Raw genomic sequence first — 24,888 nt, forward strand, 5'->3', positions numbered from 1 at the left:
GACACATATGTTGAGGGATATTAAATAATTGCTGGCCAGAGTAAAATATAACAGGTTTTTATGGCCAACCCTTATGTTGACAGAGTGGACAGGCTGGTAGCTATGTATACTTTTTCAAAATAAATGCATCTCTGTGAAATGAACTGTCAGGAGGACTACAGGTTCTGAAAGCATGGAGTAATTAAGGAGCAATATATTGGTTCCAAGGAACTGACATTAATGTTGACACGCGATGTTTCTAGGCAATTTGATCTATACCAATAGTTCACTTTCTTCCCTACAGCAGGACTCATTTTGTTCCTAAGTCACTGGAGGCTGTATTAGAGATTTATCTGGTGGCTTTTTAAAAGCACATTATTTACTACAGTGTGTGTGGAGCCACCATTTATGTTTATTGATCGTAATAAGTATGGCATTCAACCAGAATTTGGATTCAGGTTTTTAATATCTAATTTAGATTCTTTCCCTTGATTACACTGACATAGGGCCTTAGCATTGTTAAAACTGAAAAACTATACAGCAAATTTGACCCTAGATGCAATGATCAATCAATCGGAGAGCAAAAATGGAAACCAGTTATTCTGGCTGGCCACAATCTTGTATTAAAATGACTGATTTATGACTGATTTGGGCCTGGCACGGTGGCTCATGCCTGTAATCCCAGCACTTTGGGAGGCCGAGGTGGGTGAATCACCTGAGGTCAGGAGTTCAAGACCAGCCTGGCCAACATGGCAAAACCCGGTATCTACCAAAAATACAAAAATTATCTCGGCATAATGGCAGGCGTCTGTAATCCCAGCTACTCAGGAGGCTGAGGCAGGAGAATCGCTTGAACTTGGGAGGCAGAGGTTGCAGTGAGCCAAGATTGCGCCAGTGCACTCCAGCCTGGGCAAGAGCGAAATTCTGTCTCAAAAAAAAAAAAAAAAAAAAGTAAAGAAAAAAGACTGAGCTTTGTTATAATGATTATGATCATTTTGTCTTTGCCTTTTTGTTTCTCAGTATCCCAGAAATTATCCAGCCAACATTTTTGATGTGGAAATGTGAATGAAATCTCTTTTGGTAGAACTACAAGAAAGATTTTAAAGATTATATTTTTTACAGTTTTATCAACATGGACTTAGTAAGTTGCATAATGTCATCAGACTGATCTGGTTCAACTTTTATGTTACAGAGTTGTGAGTTGTTGTGAGTTGTTTTTCAGTTCCATGGACCCCCCAGGTTGAAGGTCACATAACCTGAGCATGCTCAGATGAACCAAGTGTGCAGGAACCTAAGTGCTTGGACTAAGGAGTGGGGACTGAATTAAGAAGTGGACACCCCATGGCAGGGTCCAGTCAGATCATGCCTCCCAGCATCACCTCATTGCAAGATCAGATCATCCTGATTACCCTATGGTTATAAAACCTGACCTAGCCTCAAGCTCAGGGAGACAGATTTGAGCATTTCCTTCAGTTTCCTTGTCAGTCTACTCACAATAAACCTTTCTCGCTTCCAAAACCCAGTGCTTTGGTGCTTGACTTTACTTTGCCTGAGGGCAAACGGACCTAGTTTGGTTTGGTGACAGTAGTTTGTGTGTTATTTTAAAGCTTTGGTGTTTTAAAATTGTACTGAGATATTAATATACAGAGGTAATAATCCCCAAAGTAACACTGTCATCATAAAACCTTTTTGGGATGGAACAGCTCTTTTTTTTTTGAGACAGAATCTCGCCCTTGTTGCCCAGGCTGGAGTGCAGTGGTGTGATCTCGGCTCACTACAACCTCCACCTCCCAAGTTCAAGTGATTCTCGTGCCTCAGCCTCCTGAGTAGCTGGAATCACAGATGCGCACCACCATGCCCTGTTAAATTTTGTATTTTCAGTAGAGATGAGGTTTCACTATATTGGCCATGCTGGTCTTGAACTCCTAACCTCAAGTGATCCACCTGCCTTGGCCTCCCAAAGTGCTGGAATTACAGGCGTGAGCCACTGCACCCAGCCTGGAACAGCTCTTTTAATGAGAAAAGAATAAAGTCAATTAGAAAAAAAAAAAAAAAAGGCTTCAAACCTGAGCCTGATTCAAACATTTTAAATCTGTCTTTTAAAGACCATTCCAAAACTTACGCTTTTATCATAAAACAATTCACTGGTAACTTATTTTGAATTATTCTTCTGTTTTTCTCCTTGTAAGTCTATTTGCCCAATGTGTTATTCTGACACGCCCCATGTTAGTAACTGAACCGTTATTACCTATTGGTCTATACCAATAATTCGTTTTGTTCCCTACTGCAGGGCTCATTTTGTTACTACATCATGTGAGGCTTTCTTAGAGATGCACCCAGTGGCTTTTTAAAAGCACACATTTTACTACCATGTGCGTCTAGTTACGATTTATGTGTGTGTATGTATGTGTGGGTACATATTACATATATGCAGTGTATGTATATATACACATATATGTGTATACATGTGTTCACAGCATTCTGATGTAAAGGATGTGTCAGATTTCTATGTTCCTTGATTTAGAGAAAAAATGTTGATGACTTATTTTTTCCATTTTCTAATTTATTGGGAAATACTATATACATACATTTAACAACAGACCAAGGGAAAAAATGAAAGAATGCCACCATCTGGGTGTGCATATTCACGTGCTATTCAAAACCACCCCACGTCGCTTTTTCCTCTTTGCTCCACTGATGATTCTGAGCACTCTGCTAATGTTATAGATACCCAGTATTGAAAACACAGACTTTAGAGATCTGGACTTGAATCCTATCTCTGCCACTTGCTTGGGCATGGTTCTTAACCTCTCTGAGCCTCACTTTCCTCATATGGAAAGTGGAAGACCGTAATAATGGCCAGCATGGTGGTGGTGTGAGGATTAAATGAAATGCTGTATCTGAAGTGCAGGTACAGCACCTGGTATGTAGGAAGCACCCAGTAAGGTGTAGCTTCTTAGTGGCAGCCATGATCACAGTAGAAGTACTGTAATTGTAAACTTGGTGATGGTGGCAAGAAAAAGACGACTAACATTTACCCTTCAATATGCACTGAGCTAGTAGCATTGTGTTATGGGTGCTCACTGAGCCCGTGCAGCTAGTACAAGGTAAGCTGAAGGACAACCCGGAGGAAAATGTAATTGAGAAAACACGTGATTACTTTCAAACATTTACAGTGACCCAGAAGTATAAGTGGGAGGAGCCATGAATGATTTACATAGAGGATCCACATCTCAGATATTTATGGCTTACTTAAGATAATAGACTCTGTACTGGGCATTGAGGACAGAAAGATGCATAAGACTAGGTCCTGTCTTCCAGTCTTTCCCACTCCTGTGTTTGTGTGTGAGTGTGAGTGTGTGTGTGTGTGTGTCTGTATTGGGGTGGTGAGAGCCAGAGAAGAAAACTTCATGGATGAGACCATAAGAGATGAACTCACCTCCCTGGGTGATGTCCAGGGCTGGTTCCGTGCTTTCACCCCAAGGAGTTCATAATGAAATGGAGAGGATGGATAACTCAGGCTCCACCTGACCTCCTAGAAGAGTGCTGTCCAACAGTGAGCCACATAGGTAATTTTAAATTTTCTACTAGCCAAATTAAGAAAGTAGAAACAGGTGAAATTAATTTTAATAATATCCTTTGTTTAACCCAATATATCTAAAACATAGAATCAATATACAACTCCTAATGCAATATTTATTTTATTTTTTGAATTACATCTTTGAAAAGTGGTGTGCATTTTACACTCAGAGTATATCTCTATTTAGACAAGCCACATTTCAAGGACTCGATAGGTACCTGTGGTTGGTGTCTACCTTAAGGGACAGGGTAGTTCTAGAGCTCTGCTACTCAAAGTGTGGTCCTTGGCCTCACAGCCTCACAGCGTAGGTATGCCCTGTGTCCCTTCCACTCCTCCTAAATCGGAATTTGCATTGTAACAAGATCCCTGGTGAGCCCTCAGAGTTTGAGAGGGGCTGTCTGATGACTTGAAAATCTCATTTGAGGAAACTACACACCCTCCCTTCTAGTCATATTTGTGCAGTACATTTCCTCATCATAGATTAGGTAAACCATCTTATCATAGTCGGACCAAATGTAGAGTTCAGTTTAGCCCCTGTTGGAACCAGTGGGATCTAGTTGGGTTTTTCTTAGTCGGAAGGTTGAGCTATTTGGCAGAAAATGAAGGAAAGACAGGACAAAGATGAGATACGAGTGTTTATTCAACCACAGAACAAATGACATCATCATTCTCATTGGAGCTCTTCTTTTCTGACATATGTTTTGAAAGGGAGAAAGGAGGGAAGAAGGGAAGAGAGTGAGAGCTTCCAAATTCATGGGCTTTTCGTTATGTCAGAGTTCTTCCCCTAGGGTTAGCCTCATAAGCACATGAGCTTGGAAGGGCCTGGCACTTGGATTAATGCTCTGCTGTTGCAGTGTTGAAATTCTTGACAATTGGGTCCTGCATGCCTGCTTTATACCGAGCCCTGCAAATTATGTAGCTTGTCCTGCCTCCCCTAAATGTCCACTTACTATCCACCTGCAGGTGTAAGAGAGTCACACTGGATTAGGTAGGTTTTGGGAGGCATTTTCTCTTTATGTGTGTATATGTATGTCTGGGTATATATTATATATATGTGGTGGGTGTATATATACACATATGTATGTATACATGTGTTCACAACATTATGATATAAAGGATATGTCCTGGGCCAGGTACAGTGGTTTACGCCTGTAATCCCAGCACTTTTGTAGGCCAAGGCGGGTGGATCACAAGGTCAGGAGTTCGAGATCAGCCTGACCAACATGGTGAAACCCCATCTCTACAAAAAATACAAAAATTAGCCAAATGTGGTAGCACGTGCATGTAATCCCAACTACTTGGGAGGCTGAGGTAGGAGCATTGCTTGAGGTGAAGGTTGCCATGAGCCGAGATTGCGCCACTGCACTCCGGCCTGGGCAACAGAGAGAGACTCCGTCTCACAAAAAAAAAAACAAAAACAAAAAAAAAAAGGGATATGTCCTGGATCAGCTGGATCAGCTAGGTTTGGGAGGTGTTTTCTCTTTCACTTCCCCATCACCACAATCTCTTTATAGCCTAAGAAATAAAAAAGAGATAACACAGGCCTTTGGGAGAACTGAGCTCAATAATGCATTAGATAATGGTGTTCTGAGGCAGGATTTCAATGAAAGGCTAAGTGCTGTAACTATGTAACAAAACACCAGCACAGGACAAAGAGTAGGTTTCTCAATCAACAAGGATAAACAGCCCCACCCTCCCAACCCTGTCTCCAGGTTTACAATTATCTGCAGTGTTTGAATAGAGCTCAGGGATCTCTGGGCAGTGACAATGAGTCAGCTGGGCCCATTCATGTTGGAAGTTTTATATGAGTGAAAGTTAAAAATGTTAACTTGTTTCTATGTTGTCAAAATGTTAAACAAAGAATAAAAGTATATTCTCAAGTTGACTCATGAGGAAAAAAGAAAGTATATTAGTAGTTTCAGAGCTCAGACCTGAATCAAATGCCTGAATCAAATCAAAAACTACTCAAAGCTTTGAGACCTAAGAAAGTCACTTTCTTTTAGTACCAATGGACTTGGTATAATTTGTAATGCCTGCAACTCAGAGTTTAGGCCGAGAGTCAGCCACATTGGCTTCACCTGGGGGCTGATTAGAACCACAGATCTCAGGTCATCCTCCACCCCCCCCCCCCCCCCCCCACCCCCCACCCCCACCCCCACCCCCACCCCCATCCCCACCACTGACCTGCTGAATAAGGATCTGTATTTTATCAAGATCTACAGGTGATCTCTGTGCCTATTAGAGTTTAAGAAGTGCTGTAATGTTGCACTCAGCAGCTACTTATCTTGGCGGTGGTGGGAAGGGAGGAGGGAAATCTAACCCCTTCACAGGTGCATCAACTTAGTGCCTAAGACTTCTTGAAGCATTATGGGAAAGTGAGGGTTCTCAAAGTGTGGGCTTCAGACTGGCAGCATCAGCAACACCCGGAAGCTTGTGGCAGTGCAAATTCCCAGACTCCACCTCTGATTCTCTGGATCAGAAACTCTGGGAGTGGGACCCCACAATCTGTGGCTCCACCTTAGCAAGTCTTTCCAGTGCTTTGGATGCATGGCAAAGTTGGAGAACCATGGCTGTAAAGTATCAGTAGTCGTAGAGCAGGAAGATATTTCCCCTGGTTGTACATTTTAGTTTGGAATGCTTTATCTTGTCAAGCGGATCCCCACATTGAATCACATGTTTCATAAGGCAGTAATTTTAACTTTGAAAGAAGTCACGATGCTCTGACTAATTTGAAATTTATTTTTATTTCTGAGGGAGATTTGGACATGGAAAGGAATGGCAAGAAGTGAAATGGTTGAAAAAATAAAGAGTATGAAATGATCTGGCAATTATTAACCTGGGGAAGTGAAGAGTGAAAGAGGAAGTAATCGAGCCACATGTTATCTCTGTAAATGGTGAAGTGACTCACCCTAGGGCTCACCAGGAACAGGAAGATGTCGTTTCTCTCTTGCCTCCAAGTGGCAAGCAGGGACCATGTGTCCTTCATTCAGAGCTGCTTGAGAATCAGTTACAGTAGATGGGATGCCGTGATAGACAATAGGGTTCAGAAATCATCAAGACACAGCCCATGATGCCAAGGAGGCGGCAGCCTAGCTGGAGACGGTGACTAATTGGGAATTATGTATAATGTTCACAAAAAGATTTGTGGATATAGAGGAAGGATCCCCAAGTAAAGCTGGGTGAGAGGGAGTCATTGAAGTTTTCCTGAAGGTGCAGAGTTTGAGGGAGAGTCCAAGCTGGAAAAGCGCAGGGACATGGGGGTGGCCCACGCATCCCGAAACTGCAGTGATGAGTAACTGGCGGATAAGTCACAGCCCATAAATCTCAGAATTCATCCACTCACTCCACAAATATTTACTCAGTACCTGCTGAGGGCCTGGCACTGTTCTAGGCCATGAGGATACTTCCGTGAGCAAGACAAACACAAATTCCTGCTGACAAGGCTTCATTTGCAGAGGGATATAAGCCCCATATAGATAATACATATGTAAATTGTAAGACAATGTGATGTAATCACACTGGAAAGGTAGAGAAATGGCAACCGGAGGTGTAGGATGGTGTAAGAATCCTGTGATGCCATCTTCTGCAATGGGAATTTAGGTCTTTAATGTCTTTTTTTTTTTTTTGAGACGGAGTCTCCCTCTGTTGCCCAGGCTGGAATGCAGTGGCATGATCTCGGCTCACTGCAAGCTCTGCCTCCTGGGTTCATGCCATTCTCCTGCCTCAGCCTCCCAAGTAGCTGGGACTACAGGTGCCCATCACCTCGCCTGGCTAATTTTTTTGTATATTTAGTAGAGACGGGGTTTCACCTTGTTAGCCAGGATGGTCTCGAACTCCTGACCTCGTGATCGGCCCGCCTCGGCCTCCCAAAGTGCTGGGATTACAGGCATGAGCCACCACGCCCGGCGATCTTTAATGTCTTAAGTTGATAAACCAAGAAATAGCAGTGTAAGCATATTCCTTAGAGATATGCAGGTTAATACCAGAAACAATAGCTAAAAGATTTCAGAGAGAAAGATTCAGGAGTGGGGACACCAGGGGCTGCTATTTTTTACTATGAACCTTGTATAGTATTTGATGTATTCATTCATTCGCTCACACATTCATTCATGAATTCACAAGTCTGTGTAAATATCGGTGTGCGCAAGGTTTTGTTGCAGATGCTGGGGATACAGTAGTTTTTTAAAAAACACAAACCTTTCTGCCCTGGTGGAACTTAGATTCAGGGGTGGGAGCTAGAGGTGAGGAGAGTAGGTCAGAGGAGAAAAAGGAAGGGTGGGGAGGGCTGGGGAAGTCGCCCTTGTGTGTAGAGAGATGAGAATGGGCCTCCCTGTGAGAGTGGTATTTGAATGACAGCAGGAAGAAAAGAGCCATATGGCAGCTCAGGTGCAAAGGTCTATAGCAGTCTAGGTGTGAGTGTGGGTGGAGCAGCGGGGACGTGGGGGTGCTCAGGGATGGAAGGGAGGGTGGTAGAAAGGACCTCAGCAATTCGGAGGTGAATGGTGAGGGATGTGGATGCCATCATCCAGCAAGGACCCTGCCTTTTACTCTGTAATATGAGAAGCCACTGGACTTTGGCCATGGAGTAATTCCCTATATCTTTAAAAAGAGGCACAAAGACCACACCTCATAAATACTGACATTATATTAACAGAATAGATAATACACCACTTTTTCAAATGTATCTTTTTTTCTTTTAATCGCTGAGAGGGAAAAGCAGTATCAGTGGCAGCACGCACACACACACACACGCGCGCGGAAGAAATGGAAATAAAAGCTAAAGAACAAACTAGTAATGATTCGGAGTGAGACCCCTAACACCTCCTGAATGGGGGCAAGAAGCTCAGGACTCTGGTAGCCCAGGTAGAGTCTGAATAACTGGTGTTGCCTCTCTTCATGCATCTACCCGATCCACCTGTCCTTCTACCCACCCCTCTGATCCCTAGGAATTCTTAGAGCCTGGTATCACCCAGGTACAAGAAGAAGAAGTCTATTGTTCCCTGCAGGGTAAATGGCAAGCGGTGCAGTTTAGGAGGATTCTCAGTCTGGGAGGAGAAGCTAGCTGAGAGCTTGCCACAGATGTAAGCAGGAACGCCCGGCTGAAGTGGGAACGAGGCAGAGGCTGGAAGACACAGCAGAGTGCTGTGCAACAGATGCCGCCTGGCAGACACGGTGCTCTCATCACAAGAGACTGTTATTTGGTACTGAAGTAGCCTTCACATTCCATAGAAAAATGTCTTTCTATTTTTTATATTATACTTTAAGTTCTGGGGTACAGGTGCAGAACATGCAGGTTTGTTACATAGGTATAGATGTGCCATGGTGGTTTGCTGCACCCATCAGCCTGTCATCTACATTAGATATTTGTCCTAATGCTCTCCTCCCACAGCCCTCCACCCCCCAACAGGCCCCAGTGTGTGATGCGCCTCCCACCCCCCCGTGTCCATGTGTTCTCACTGTTCAACCCCCACTTATGAGAGAGAACACGTGGTGTTTCGTTTTCTGCCCTTGTGTTAGTTTGTTGAGAATGATGCTTTCCACATCATCCATGTCCCTGCAAAGGACATGAACTCATCCTTTTTTATGACTGCATAGTATTCCATGGTGTATCTGCACCACATTTTCTTTATTTGGTCTATCATTGATGGGAAATTGGGTTGGTTCCAAGTCTTTGTTATTGTGAACAGTGCCGCAATAAACAAATGTGTGCGTGTGTCTTTATAGCAGAATGATTTATAATCCTTTGAGTATATACCTAGTAATGGGATTGCTGAGTCAAATGGTATTTCTAGTTGTAGATCTTTGAGGAATCGCCACACTGTCTTCCACAATGGTTGAACTAATTTACACTCCCACCAACAGTGTTAAAGTGTTCCTAAGAAAAATGCCTTTCAATCCTTTACCCTTATTCCATGATCACCAATTTTCTGATACCTAATTCGGTGTGCAGGCACATTGATCCCAAGACAGGTGCATGGTACAATGGCAAAACAACAACAAGACAACTTCCATTGTAAATGAACAGAGGCCTCTTGTTCCTTGGGTTTAGCTGGCTCCATTCCCTTAGCTCCTGACCAACCTTGGTAAAATAAAATTTCTGAACCTTGAAGCTTGAGGACTGGACCTTTGCCAACAAATTTGTGTTGAAGAGTGAGCATGGGAGGTGCAGTGAGTGTAGGGGCTCACCTGGAAATACTCTGCTCCTCCTAAGCATTGCTCCAGCGTGGCACCTGCAGCCACAGAAGGAAGCACAGCACAGGAGATCCAGCAAGGTGTCCCATGAAATGCTGCATCCAAACCTGGGCCAAAATATCTAGACTTCAATAAAGAGCTGTAAAGGGGTGTTAGGAGATACAGCGTCTAACATAGAAAGCACGCTGTCCATGGTTATTAAGTGAATGCATGGATGAACAGGAGGAGTCCAATTTATCTGTTTTAAAGAGGAAGACATTTCTTTGTGTTTTTAATCCTTCTTGTTTTTATGGTGTCTACTACCAATTAAAATGTATTGTGCCATGTTCCTTAATTAAAATAAGAAATTTGATCCATGTTTCTGTCGGTAAATGATCATACGAGAATCATTCATGTCAGCTTTGTTCTGGGAATGAACACAGGATAAGGGGTCAAGATATGTGGGGTAACTCTGTTACCATGACCTTTAAGGAAATAGTATCATTGAATAGAAAATGGAACATTTGGGTTCTGAAGTCTTAAGATTTCATGACTTTTAAAGTGTTTATTTAGCTCTGGCGCCCTCTGCTGGAAGGTTGACTTTCTTATTTGCTCCTGTAACGGGTGGATATGCTGTGTGGCTGTAGAGTTCCACTGCCACTCACCTCCAGGTTCCCTTCTTCTTCTTCTTCTTCTTCTGATACTGGACTTCTTCTCCTCCCAGGCCTGCCTGATGGGGTTTCACCGTGTTAGCCAGGATGGTCTCGATCTCCTGACATCGTGATCTGCCCGCCTCAGCCTCCCAAAGTGCTGGGATTACAGGCGTGAGCCACCATGCCTGGCCTCCACCCCCAGTTTTATATTGAATTATAATTAGATTCAAAAGAAACCTTTCAGCCAGTGGTCCTCATCCTTAAACTGCATATTGGAATCTCCTGGGAGATGTAATGTTGTAGGCTAAGGATATAATTCAGGCTATTACTGAATTATAAAAGCATGCTGTGTTAATATCCTGGAGGATGGAATTGGGTCACAGTGTTTTCAAGTCTGAGAAACCAGAAGCCATAGTTCTTTGTGCTTTTAATCTATAGTCCATTGCCTTAAGTCCTCACGGGCATTTTAAGAAATAGATCAAAATATTTGATGAGCTCAGGGTATGGGCACCCATACTTTCTCCTCGCTTTATCCTTCAAATTAGTCTACTTAGAATTTGCTTTCAAATTTCTGCCTAATTTTAAAAAGACAATTGTGGGACTGAGTTGCTGTCCTACCCTTTTTCTTTAATTGTTATTTGACTTCAGACTCTTCCTATAACTCACATGTGGGTTTTTTACTTTCATAACTGACCTTCCTCTGAAAAATGGGCGAACAGAAGGGCTTATTATTTGGGCCACTGTGGTCATGAAACCCAGGTTCACATTGATTTTATTGCAAAACTTAGATGCATGCACAACTCCACACGTTAACTTGCTTAGTATTATTACCTTTTAAAATGTTTTTGCTCCTCAGACCCTTGCGGTTTCAAGTCAGAAGTCCCTGACCTCTTAATGCTTTTTTTTTTTTTTTTTTTTGACAGTCTGCATCTATCCCAGCCTCAGTCCTCAACTTCCACTGCTCTGTGTAGCATAATCCCCATGCAGTCCCACAGTTACAGTCAACAAGGCCTTTCCTCTATTGGCAAACATTCCTGTTCTTAGAGCCTCAGAGAGTGAGGCAATGACAGGATCACGATTTTAACATTTCCCCTTTCCTGAAGCTTCTTTATTGGGACACCGGTGTTAAAAAGGAAAAAAAAAAACAGCTTAATTAAAAATTTTTATGTATCATGTGGAGCAGGGTTGCCTGAATGACAAAAAGATACTTGAAATCCCAGCCTCTATTTTCATCAGTCAGAGGAAATCAGAGGAGGCTCAGGAAAATTGTGAGGCTAGAGGGCTGTGTCCTGAGTCCCTAGCCTACAATCCCTGTGTCCATCAGTCAAGGAGGGCTGCCTCTTCACAGCTGCAGGCTCTCCTGCATATCTTTGTCAATTGTCGACCTCATAATTCTATTCAGGTTGCCTTTTGTAGGGATCAGCCGAGTAGGATCCTGGCAATTTCATATGATTAAAACTTTTTTGAACAAGACCCTTGGCTAGGATCTGTTTCAAACGGCGAAGAAAGTTCTTTTTTCATTGTTACAGGAATTGTGTTTAATGAGCTGTAGAAGGCTGTAGTGTAAAACGTTTTTTTAAATGGGGTTAGGAGGTTTAAGGGAGATAAATGAAAACCTGGTTATCTCTTGTTTTAGTAGTGGTTCTTTGCTACTGTACATGAAACACAAACCACTTAAATTTCAAGATGCTACCATCCCTTGGGCATGAATTATGAATGTTTGATATTCCTTGATTCCGTCACAAGACTTGTATGGATATTGATCTTTGTGCAACCCGAGCCTTGGATCAGGAAAACGGGTAAGTTCGGGTTTATGTTGCCCTATAGCCAGCAGGGGGTGCTCGTGCCCTTCCTATTCCAAAAGGCTGCAGCAACCGCGCTCAGGCTCCAGGTGAAACTGGTTTGTGAGTCACCATTACCATCCTTCTTTCTCTGTTCAAATTGGCATTCTACCAAGAACAGCATTACTTCTTAGTGAGCAACAGTTGACCAATTATCTTGAAAAATATTTGGGAAGCTATACAATTTTAAAAGTAAAAAGCAAAATATATCTTCTATTTTTCACTTTTTCCATAAACATGAATTACCTGGGGGGAAAAGTAGATGCTTTTCAATCTTTTAAATGATTGCACCTATTCTAAACCATCCAGGTGTTTTTGAAATGACCCACAGTCCTCTTTAATAGCATGAGAAGGGGCCAAGGCCCTCTCAACTTTAGATTTAATAGGCTCCCCCCTTCAGTTGTCAGAGATATTGACGGAGATAGGCCTGACTGTTCTACTATAATTTCAACTCATTTTCTCCTGCTCTAATATCTATAGTACGGGATGGACTTTTTTTTTTTTTTTTTTTTTTTTTCTGTAGAAGCCAGGTCATAAATATTTAGGCTGTGTGGGCTGGAGAGCCTGTTGCAACTACTCAACTCTGCTGTCCTTGTGCAAGAGCAGCTGGAGACAATATGCAAACAAACGTTTATGACTGTGTCCTAATAAACTTTATTTATAATTTGGCCACACCCTATCTTATTGATAGCCCTCCAAAACAGTCAATACCCTCCATATATCTGTTATTTTATGTTGTTTATAAACTCAAACTCTTCTCCGATTAAGAGGAAAATAATCTAATCTGAAAGTCCCTCAGGTTCAACTCCTTTCCCATTGCCTGGTCCCCCTTATAACAATCTTGACAAGCATCTTTGCCCACTGCTCGGAACTCGCATGCTTTGTGTCTTCCCTGCAACACAAGCAGTGGCCCCGAAGAGCAGACAGCGTGATACAAATGCACAGAAGTTTTTAAGGAGATAGCACAACAATTCAGAAACTAAGGCTGCTGGAATGGTGAGCTTTTAATCTTTTCATTCATCACAGGGTTTAATCCATATTTGAAAAGAAAGATGCCACAGTATAAAACTGACAGGCACTGACTGGCCTGAAATATCTCAGGAAAATCTGGTTTTAGATTTTTCTAGGAGTTGATCCAAGAACATTTTTCTTTCTGCCTTTTGATCTGTTGAAAGATCCACAAGATACTTGGATGCCTTAAAGACATAAATGCCAATACGGAAATAAACTCTGACAAGTTGTCTTGTAATGGGAGCCAGCTCATAGAGAAGGGATAATTGTAAGGGTAGGAACTGAAACTTTTTTGTTTACTACTCGACCTTCTCAAACCCTTCTTTCCTTTGTACTTTTTCTGTGAACAGATGGTTTCTTCCAGCTTGAAGTGGGTTTAGGGGAGACTGAGAATACAAGATGTCTGCCTGCAGTTTTAATCTCTCTTTACCCATCTTAAACTTCTTCCCCTCTCCATTTTTGAGAGCGAGAGATTACATGCTCCTTTTCTTCCTCTAGAAGAAACATTTAGCTGGGGCTGACACAAAGTCGAGGACATGAGAAATGACTGTAGGAGAAGCCATGGAGGCAGAAGACTAGGTCTTTGCCCCTTTTACAGTGAGATAGTTTTATATAAATATCAGAGGTTACTGGAGGCACCCAAACAAAATTGAGGACAGGAAGCAAGTATCTGAGAGGCTCCCAAACCTTGATCTACTGTGGGACCCAAACGAGCACATGAATCCCTCCTAGATATCCTTTGGATCCTTTAAGAGTAGCACAGGCCAGGAGCGGGGTCTCACGGCTGTAATCCCAACACTTTGGGAGGCCGAGGCGGGCGGATCACGGGGTCAAGAGATCGAGACAATCCTGGCCTACATGGTGAAACCCCGTCTCTACTAAAGATACAAAAATTAGCTGGGCATGGTGGTATGTGCCTGTAGTCCCAGCTACTCGGGAGGCTGAGGCAGGAGAATTGCTTGAAACTGGGAGGCAGAGGTTGCAGCGAGCCGAGATTTTGCCACTGTACTCCAGCCTGGCGACAGAGCGAAACTCTGACTTAAATAAATAAATAAATAAATAGTAGCAGATACCACTTATGAAGTTTTATTATAAAGGATTATTGGAGTTGGCTATGAATTCTCCTCCTTACTCACGTCTGGTGGGGCAAAACAGGGAGGATCAGATACTATGAAGATAAAGATACTGGAAATAGATCAAAGCCTTGAACTCCTAGCCCCAGACTCTACCCACCGTGATCCCTACCTGCAGGTGTCTGGGGTTCCTCTTGCCCAGCCTGCTCAGTCTCTGAACCCCTAGGATGTGTCTCTGGCTTGCTCAGAGGTACAGGCTCCCAGCTCCCCTTCGCCAGTCACCTGAAGACTCAGGGGTTCCTCTCTGAAGGATGTAGTTTTAACCTTTGTTTGCTGTAAAAACATATAGCAGGCAGGTGCTTGTCACAAGGGGACTTATTTCTTCCTTCTGCTTCATGTGATGGGGAGGGGTCTGACTGTGGATATCTGCTGTGCTAAGACAGCCACAGTGTGGTCTGAGACAGAGCCTGGTCTTGGCCACTCTGATATCTGGCTGACTGACAGACAGTGTGGGTGGGTGGAAGAGAGAAGCCTTGCGTGCTGTCATCTCCTCCCTAGGGCCCTATTGACCTTTGGTGGATCCACACTTGAGGTGTGGACAGAGGAGAGAGACAGAGAATGCCTTGTCTCCTGTAGAAAGGCCTCTTCTGGAAACTTCCAAGCACCTAACATTGTAGGAGGAGAATAGGAGACTGAGAGAGAAATATAAAAAGCTATATTCCCACAATAAGATCTCCTACCACTGGCTCAGCTTCCCGTCCGTATGGGAATGATGAGAGATGCTACCTCCTTCCTCAGGGCTGCCAACGACAAGTGCACAGCCTCCCCCAACTCTTAGCACCGTAGCCAGGTGTAGTTATAAATAAACGTTGGGGTGACTTATCCTTGTGTGATGTGTGTAAGTTAGCCCTTTCTTCGATTAACTAAAAATACGTGAGTTAGATATTCCCTGGTTTCCCCAAACACTGGTAGTAGTGAATTTTCTTGGAATGCCCTTCTTTGGTCTGCTGGCTGATTATTATTTTCAGACGACACTAATGACAGCCCAGGTGTGATGTCTACAAAGCCCCACATTAAGGCGCTTGCATAGCAAACCTGCCATTCAGGTAGTGACGGCTGCCCTCTGGAAAAACAAGCTGAGACCACACTGGGGAAGGCCTTGGATACTTGAGAAGGGTGTGAGGCCAGTCACAGGAGTTGACTCGGTGGAACGGGGCATAAGAGTTACAGGTGGCTTTATGAAGCTTTTGTTGAATGTGGGAGGGTGGAAAGAGCTTTACTGAAGACACATGTTTTCTTTCTGTTTCCCAGTTCAAATCAATTTCCTTATCATGATACAAGCAAAGGTAATAATTATTAGGATTACTTACCATGATTATGGGTGACAGAAATTGCAGTTCGGCAAAGGGACTCTTTTGTATATTTTAACTTCCTTCTCTGAAGTTCTAGCTTCCTTATTTTGTCTTCCTAATAGTGACTCACACCACAGTAGGCAGGAAGCGGGTATTTAATGACCACTTCTTTATTGGTTCTTTACTCCAACTCCATTCATTCCAATACAAATTTCTTGAAAACAAAGAATAATGACATCCATAACATAAATGAAAGCAGCCTGTCTAAGCTGATTTAATTGAGTACGGAATAGGATGCAATTTCACAGTTAGAGTTATTGTTGTTTTTTTCTTAAAACTTCAGCCATAGTTTGGTTCACTGAAGAAAGAAATGGCCCTTGAAGAGAATTTAGAAAGATTTTTATAAGTGAATATTCACTTATACGTAAATATAGAGGTATACTTTTTAGTGCTGGTTAGCTAACACAATAGACAATCCTGGACACGTGTTTTCTATCCTCTCCTGTGAATCTGATTTGTGAACCTCTCATAGCTTGTGCTATGCACGGAGTCCAGGAAAAATTTGGGACAAAGTGATCGATTTTAATTTCTAGACTTCATTCTGTCTTCTGTTCTTGGTGAGAACCTTAGAAACATCTTCCTTCCAGGCCTGACTTAGTGCTCTTGCAGGTTTAGCTTGCTTGGAGCAAGACTGTGCTAATGGGATTCTAACGATGCCACCTTTCCTGCTGTGTTGTTTATCCTGTTCAGTCGATAGAGGACCTGTTGAGACTGGTTTATAGACACGACACTCACTGTGGGGAATGCATCGAATCGCCAATTGATCAAAATTACCCATAATGTTGCAACTCGTGGATCAGCAGCCTCAGCATCTTCTGGGAGCTTGTTAGATGTCCAAAATCTTGGGCCTCAACCCAGAACAATTAGATCAGAATCTGCATTTTAACAAGATCCTCGTGTGATAAGCATGCACATTAAGATTTCGGAAGTCCTGACATATAAGGCTTGGGACTGGGTGGTGACCTGAAACTACTGCTTCCTAGAGTGCTGGGGATGATACATGAACATTTTCACAATATGTTATTTTGTGATGAGTCTCTGGATAAAGTATTTTCAGCTGATGACTGTTGATGGTATTGGGTGTATCTGTGGCCTGTCCATTATTACTACCCTCTCTTTGTCTTTCTTGTCCTATCATATTCTGTGAGTGTGTAGGGAAAGAAAATTTTGATAGAAAACAGGAGTGAGTGTGGAGTCTAACTGGACAGGTTGGGGTCTGAGCTCCTCCAGGTTTGGAACTTGCTAAGCTCTCAGGGAAGCAATCACTGTCCCTGATGCTGATTGGTTTTAAGCTAAAATAAGTTAAGAACACACCTCTGTGTGAAAGCAGCGGATGCTTTGAGGTTTGATTAATGAGAAGTTGGCTTTTGGTTATAAAAACCTGTCCTCTGGTCCTGAGTGTCTATTTCTGACTCATGGATCTTATTCTAGTACCAGGTAAATGATGTCAAACTACTGATTGCCTCTGAAAAATATGAGTTCTGATTTTCAAGTAGAAAATCCAGATTTCTCATCCCTGGGCTCTTACCTTAGATAAAAGCCATAGGCAAGGGCTCATCAAAATGTGTTGCCCATATTCAGATTTGACATAACTCTCTAGCAAGCATTTTTGACTTGTGTGGAACAAAGAGTAAATATACCGGGTACAAATTCTGTTTCCACCATTTTATAGTTGTATGACCACAGGCAAGTTTATGCAGTCCATTTGAGCCTCAGTTTCCCCAATCACAAAATAAAGATAATGATATGCCACAGGGTTTTGATAAATGTTAAATGAGATCGTGAATGTAAAGCTCAGTCAAGGATAGCTGTTATTTAAAAAACTTCTGGTACATGTGTATGTATGTCACATGCATACATGCTATGTTGCGTATGCATACTATGGAATTAGCAAAAATTGACTTGTAGTTTCTATTAGATGACTCATAATTTTACTAGATGAATTCCTATTTAAATTTCAAAGCAAAGTTTGGGTAAGCAGGACAACCCATATACTGAAATAGTTACACACACAGACACACACACACACAAAGTTCAAGGTAAAACTTCTGAGTATGATTAGATCATCAGATTGTTAGGTATGTGAGAAGCACTGTCTTTTCCTTTTTGCATGATCTCACCTCCAGTATATTTTAGAAACTCTCTAACCCTCTTCAGAGAGATGGTGACACATAGATATTGTAATATAATAGATGAGATGGGAATGAGTCACACATGGGAATGAAGGTAGGCATGTAGTCATTCGGAAAACTAACGTTGTTACCATAGGGAAATAACCAACAAAATACTTCAGGTGATATGTAAACACCAAAAATCTGAAAAGTATTTACTGATTAAAGGCTGTATAAAAGTATAGCATTTAGAGTATAGCATTGTGAAGAATCTTGGCTAGAATAAATGAATTATACTCTTAATGACTTTTAAATATTATGACTAGAAGCTACGTAATAATTATGATCACCTTAATTTGTAAATGACTTACAGTTTCTTGGTGAAGGAGAACATTGCTTACCTATGTTGAAAAGAGATCACCTTTCAGTGAAACTGTTGGCTTGTGTGATATTGTAGGCATAAATATTTGTAGAGAAATTGTTAATGTCCCTGGAATGAGGAACTAAAAGAGAGAGTCAAAAGGAATTGAAACTCAAAGATAAGAAGAATTTCCTTGGGCATCCCAGCATGCTTAAGTGAGCAGCAGGGGATGCCCTGACTCCAGGTTGGAGCTACCCTGCTTGGTCCCACTTGGGAAGGAGCAGAGAGGAGAGCTGTGAACATCATGTGCAGTGGCTTTACTCTCTACCATCTCTGAAGAGGGTAGACCTTGGCTTTTCTCTTGAAAGTTTTGATGCTTCATCTATTGCTGTTAGACCAGGACTTTCATTAGAGGTCCACGTCAGTGTTAAAATGACTAGTATGCTGGTCAAAAGTTTGGTGGGATGCAAATGAACTAGTTCGCCTTAAATCAGCTATTGTCACTGAGCAAATAACAGAGCCTTCTGTTTAAAATACTCTGTTTCATTTGCCTATTGCAGCATGAAAAACGACCCCAAAACTTACTGGCTTAAAGCAACCACCATTGTATTTGTTCACAATTATTTTGTGGGCCAGAATTTTGGATTCAGAATAGTGGGGATGGCCTGTCTCTGCTCTGTGATGCCTGGGGGCAGCGGCACTGTCTTGAATGGCTGAAAACTGGCTGGAATGGCTTGACTCAGTCATATGCCTGGAGCCTCGGTTACGGCTGTTGCCTGGATTCCTCAGCTTTTCTTGGTGTGGGCTCTCCAAGAGGCTAGCTTAGACTTCCTCACAGTATGGTGTCTCAGGGTAATTGAACTTCTCACATGGTAGCTGGCTGCCTATAGGGCATTCCAAGAGGATAACCCCCAATGTGAAAGCATTTAGTAAGCCTCTGCTTGTGTCAAGCTTCTTGATGTTCCATTGGCCAAATCAAGTCTCATGACCAAGCCCAGTGTCAATGTGGGAGGCACTAGAGAAAGGCATGACTGCTGGAGGCATGGATTCATTGGGGCCACCAATATCTATAGCATACCCAGAAAATAAAACCATTATTTAAATGAGAAATTTAAATATACATTTATAAATTTTTAAATTTACCATTATAAATAATGGTATTATTTACTGTCTGTTTTCTGTTGTGCAAGATCAAATAGGTATATGTGAAACTATGGTACAAATTGCTTCATGTCCGTGAAAGGTATGGTTAGAAATATGTTATTTTATCCCAAAGAAATGGCATGCTATATTATTTCACACAAAGCAAACTATTCAAAATCTCCAAGCTAGGCCAAGTGTGGTGGCTCATGCCTGTAATCCCAGCACTTTGGGAGGCCAAGGTGGGGGGGTCGCTTGAGCCCAGGAGTTCAAGACCAGCCTAGGCAATGTGGCGAAACCCTGTCTCTACAAAAAATACAAAAATTAGCCAGGCATGATGGTGTGTGTCTGTAGTCCTAGCTACTTGGGAGGGTGAGGTGGGAAGATGGCTTGAGCCTGCAAGGTTGAGGCTGCAGTGAGCTGAGATCATGCCCCTGCCCTCCAGCCTAGGTAACAGAGTAAGGGAGGCCCTGTTTAAAAAAAAAAAAAGGAAAAGGAAAAGAAGAAGTCTCTAAGCACTAAGTGTCTAAATGTAGTCTGTGTTAAGTAACCCACTTACAGCTATGTGTAAAGAAAAATCAGATCTTTCGTACATACCTCTGGCTTACTTTTTTCTTATAATTATGGACATTTTTTCATATTGGTTCCGGCTTAGAGAGTGCATAAGTTGTTTTGGCTTTTCAGTAGTTCATACATTTATAATTGTTATTTTTAATTTGCTATGAATTAAAAAATACAGTATGCTTTCTTCAATTCTGATGTTTTCTTATGTTGAAGATGCTGGAATGGATAGGAATGAGACCTGAGTCCCAGGAGGGCTTGGATAACTTTTCTAGTCTTTTGCTTCCTTATCTCTCAAATAAGAAGCTTCAATCAGTTGATTTCTAGGTTTACTTTTAATGCTGATATTTTTTATTTGAAATTACATGTAATGCCCTAATTAACTATTTAGAGAAATATAAAATGTGCATTTGGGAAATACTAAAATAATCTGATATTTCTTTAAGGAAAAAAATTGCTTCTTTGTTCCTTAAATTAATTTTTCAGTCACTTGGCTTAGAGATGTTTTCTTGATGGGTCTCTTATTTGCATACATTACTATTTTACTTTGCTTTGACAAAAATCTAAGAGGTAAAAGAAATGAGGAGTCTAAAATAACACAGCAAATTTCCATAAGAGAAACTTACTACAGGAGCCTAACACTTTGGAAAAATATTTGATTAAGTACCTGGAAGAATTTTGCTAGACTTAGGTGGAAGTATGCTTGCAGAATTTTGTAAAATACTTTTCTGATTTTCTTGTCTTTTTTTTTTTTTCCAGACAGATCTTGCTCTGTTGCTCAGCTGAAGTATGGTGTTGTGATCAAAACTCACTACAGCCTGGAACTCCTGGGCTCAAGGCCTCCTGCCTTGGCTCCCGAGTAGCTGGGACCACAGGTGCATGCCTCTGCACTGGTGAATTTTTAAACTTGTTGTATAGACGAAGTCTCATTATATTGCCTAGGCTAGTCTCAAACTCCTGGCCTCAAGTGAACCTCCTGCCTCAGCCTCCCAAAGTGCTGGGACCACAGGTGTGTGCCACTGTGCCTGGCCACTAAAATACTTTTCTAAGTGAAGTATTTGTCTCAATTCTAAGTTTTAATTCAGCTGTATTTCCTGGGAGCAGTTCTCTACAATTCTGTAAAATGAAACTCTAATCACAAGTGCTTGGGAATTATGTCCTTTTTTTTAAATTAGTTGTCATTAATTCCTTTTGGGGGTATTGAAAAACTAGTAATATGGGGAACATACAAACAGATTAAAAAACACTCACCTGAAGGTACTAAAGTAGGTTCATAAACTTGGCTGTACATTATAATTATTCGGGACTCTTTAAAACAAATTGATGGCTGAGTCCCAACCTCCACAAATCTTTTTTTTTTTTTAAATACAGAATCTGGCTCTGTTGCCCAGGCTGGAGTGCAGTGGCACGATCTTGCAATCTCGGCTCACTGCAACCTCTGCCTCCTGGGTTTAAGTGAGTTTCGTGCCTCAGCCTCCTGAGTAGCTGGGATTACAGATGCCTGCCACCACACCGGGTAATTTTTGTATTTTTGGTGGAGATGGGGTTTCATCATATTGGCCAGGCTGATCTCGTGCTCCTGATCTCAAGTGATCCGCCCACTTCAGCCTCCCAAAGTGTTGGGATTACAGGCGTGAGCCACCACGCTCGGCCAAAAGTCTTGATTTAATTATTCTAGAATGTGGCCTGGGCATTAGAATTTTCTCACCCTCTCCAGGTGATCCTGATGCGAGCCAAGTTTGAGAACCCCTGCACTAAAGAAACGTCCTTGGGTCTCCTTCTGTTCCCCACCTTTTGCTGCCGGAATTCAAGTCCTTACTCCCTGCTAGACTTTATGACCTCTTCCCTCCACATACTGTTGCTACATTCCTTAATAATGAATTTTTATGTTTAGTTCCCAATTTACACATCATCAGCAGGGTAGGTGTGTAAAAATAACAGTGAAGACATGAGTCTATAAAGGTGTGCATTTGATTGGATTAACAATATTAGATGGATCTATCTATCCACTCCACCATTTTATGACACTGTGGGCAAATATGCTAACATAAATCCTAAATTCCAAAGTAATACATTATACTTCTCCGGATTAGCCATCGATTTGTTTGGTTGGATTTTGGGTTGTAGAATGATAATTGCTATTTATTCAAAGTGTTTCTGGAATGAAAACAATAGAACTTATTGCCACCTCCTTTATGTGGGTTGGGTGTATGTTGGTCAAATTCAAATACAAACAAAAATTTCTTTGGTTGGTAATTCACCTAAATGCCCGTTTGTAACGGGCATTTTGAAACATTTTTATGCTGATTTAAGTGTGGGGGAAGATTATTCTGTGTTACCTAGAGCCAAAAATCATGCAATTGTCTCTTTATTCAGGCAAATGGTTTCATTTCTCTCTTCTTTCCTCTCCTTAGTGAAACGGAGGCAATTTATTGATAGGGTGATCAGCCACCCCAGTTTGCCTGGGACTAATGAGTTTCTGGGCACACTGGGATGAACTGGTTACCTTAATTGATACAGTGAAAATTAATAAGATGTTAAAGATATTTTAGGTCCTTGTATGAAAAATTATTCATATGTTATGATTTACATTACCAAATCATATATAAACTATGATTGTAAATGGAAGGTTTGTGATTGTTTTCTGGATCTGGTATTATAAATTTCTTTTCAGCTTGTCATATTATTTTTAGATATTCCTCAAAAGATTTTTCTAGCAGTATTAAAAAATTCACCTTGAGAAAAATATGTATATTTTATGCACATTTTCTAGATTTCAGGAAAGAGATAATGTCCAAAACAGCAGAATGAGTTGGTGCTAAAATAGAGAAAAAAATTATTTTTAGATCTGCTTGGAGACTACAATATCTAGTAACATAAAGAAGTTCTCTTAGTAAAACAAAAGAGAAAAAGAGAGCCTAATGAAGTCTAAGATGAATCCATTCTTGACCCAAATAACATCAAAAGTCACCATATACGGCCAGGTGCCGTGGCTGACGCCTGTAATCCCAGCACTTTGGGAGGCCGAGGTGGGTGGATCACCTGAAGTCAGGAGTGTGAGACCAGCCTGACCAACATGGTGAAACCCCGTCTCTACTAAAAAATACAAAAATTAGATGGGCACAGTGGTGGGCGCCTGTAATCTCACCTACTTGGGAGGCTGAGGCCATAGAATCGCTTGAGCCCAGAAGGCAGAGGTTGCAGTGAACTGAGATGGCGCCATTGCACTCTAGCTTGGGCAATAGAGCAAGACTCCGCCTCAAAAAAAAAAAAAAAAAAAAAGTCACCACATACAAATGCTGCACAAAGAAAACTTAGTGAAGATGTTTGTGTACTGGCTTTTTGAGTCTCTTTGAAATGGTAAAGATAAATTACTAATTTTACATCAGAGAGTGAATGTATTTTAGTTAAACCAATAGTACACTTTTGCTGGGGTGTGGTTATTCTGTTTTTATTTTTTTTCTTTTTTCTTTTTCTTTTCTTTTTTTTTTTTTGGCATTAAAGATCAGAAACACCAATTGTTGCCTTAAAGAGAAGATGAATCCAATTTTAACAGATGCTCAGTTCAGGAAATACCAAAAGCTACCCTTTACAAAAGAGTATTAAACATAGAGACAAAAAAATATGCAGGGCATTGCCAATGTATCAGATGACAATGGGACTAAATCACACCCATTTTTGGTTTAACAGCTGTTAAATGAGTCAAGATACCTGGATCTAGATCCAGCTGCACCAATCCAGTGAGTGTCTGGGTAACTGCCTTCACTGCTCTGGGCCTCCGTTGATTTGTCTGTAAAATGGTAGATTTTGACTATCCTGTGTCTACAGTCTCTTAAATTGTTAATATCCTATAATTCCATGTGCAGTATTCTGACGATGTCTTAGTGGATATGTGGATTTCCCACTTCCTTTTCTCCAGCAGTGCTCCTCTGCAGCAACCTCAGAAAAGTGGCCCACACTCCTAGAATTTGAGAAAATGGCATCTTCTTCAGAGGACAGAGGTTCATAGTCTCGGTGGTTTACTCACCTGCTACAGCTCAGCATGTGATGTGGTTTTGCTGTGTCCCCACCCAATTGTCATCTTGAATTGCAGCTCCCATAATTCCTATGTGTTGTGGGAGGAACCTGGTGGGAGGTAATTGAATCATGGGGGTGGGTCTTTCCCATGTGCTATTCTCCTGATAGTGAATAAGTCTCACAAGATCTGATGTTTTTTTTTTTTTTTTTTTTTTGAGACAGAGTCTCACTCTTGTCACCCAGGCTGGAGTGCAGTGGTGCGATCTTGGCTCACTGCAACCTAAGCCTCCTGGGTTCAAGCAATTCTCCTGTCTCAGCCTCCCAAGTAGCTGGCATTACAAACACCCACCACCATCCCCAGCTAATTTTTCTATTTTAGTAGAGACAGGGTTTCACCATATTGGCCAGGCTGGTCTCGAACTCCTGACCTCAGGTGATCCGCCCACCTCAGCCTCCCAAAGTGCTGGGATTACAGGCGTGAGCCACTGTGCCTGGCTGAGATCTGATGGTTTTATAAAGGGGAGTTCCCCGGCACAAGCACTCTTGCCTGCTGCCATGTAAGACGTGTCTTGCTTCCCCTTTGCCCTCCATCATGATTGTGAGGCCTCCCCAGCCATGTCCACATGTGAGTCAATTAAACCTCATTCCTTTATAAATTACCCAGTCTCGGGTATGTCTTTATACCCGAGCATGAGAACAGACTAATATGGCATGGTACTCTGGATCCTAATATTTGCAATTTGGATTTTGGACAAGTTACTTCCCCTTTTAGAGCCTAAGTATCTGTCTGTGATGAGAATTTTTTTCCCTTAATCTCCTTTTCTAGCTTAGAGTAGCCTAAAAGAGAGTTACTTAGGCCTTTCAGGTTTCTTCCTTTTTAAAAGTGAGATAGCATACTTTTCGGTCATCTCACACTCCCGGTGAGGCTTTCTGGGCCTCCCTTTCTCTGTTTCCTCCCTTCCCTTCCTACGGGCAGAA

General features: G+C 41.8%; 1 protein-coding gene across 1 annotated transcript in view; it reads left to right on the forward strand.

Annotated features, from left to right (window-relative positions):
- The window catches only part of LOC116475356 (keratin-associated protein 4-11-like), a 307,240-nt gene that overhangs the window by 154,744 nt on the left and 127,608 nt on the right, over nt 1-24,888 (forward strand).

The sequence above is a fragment of the Hylobates moloch genome, unplaced genomic scaffold (genome assembly GCF_009828535.3).
Source record: "Hylobates moloch isolate HMO894 unplaced genomic scaffold, HMol_V3 SCAFFOLD_10, whole genome shotgun sequence".
Lineage (NCBI taxonomy): Eukaryota > Metazoa > Chordata > Mammalia > Primates > Hylobatidae > Hylobates > Hylobates moloch.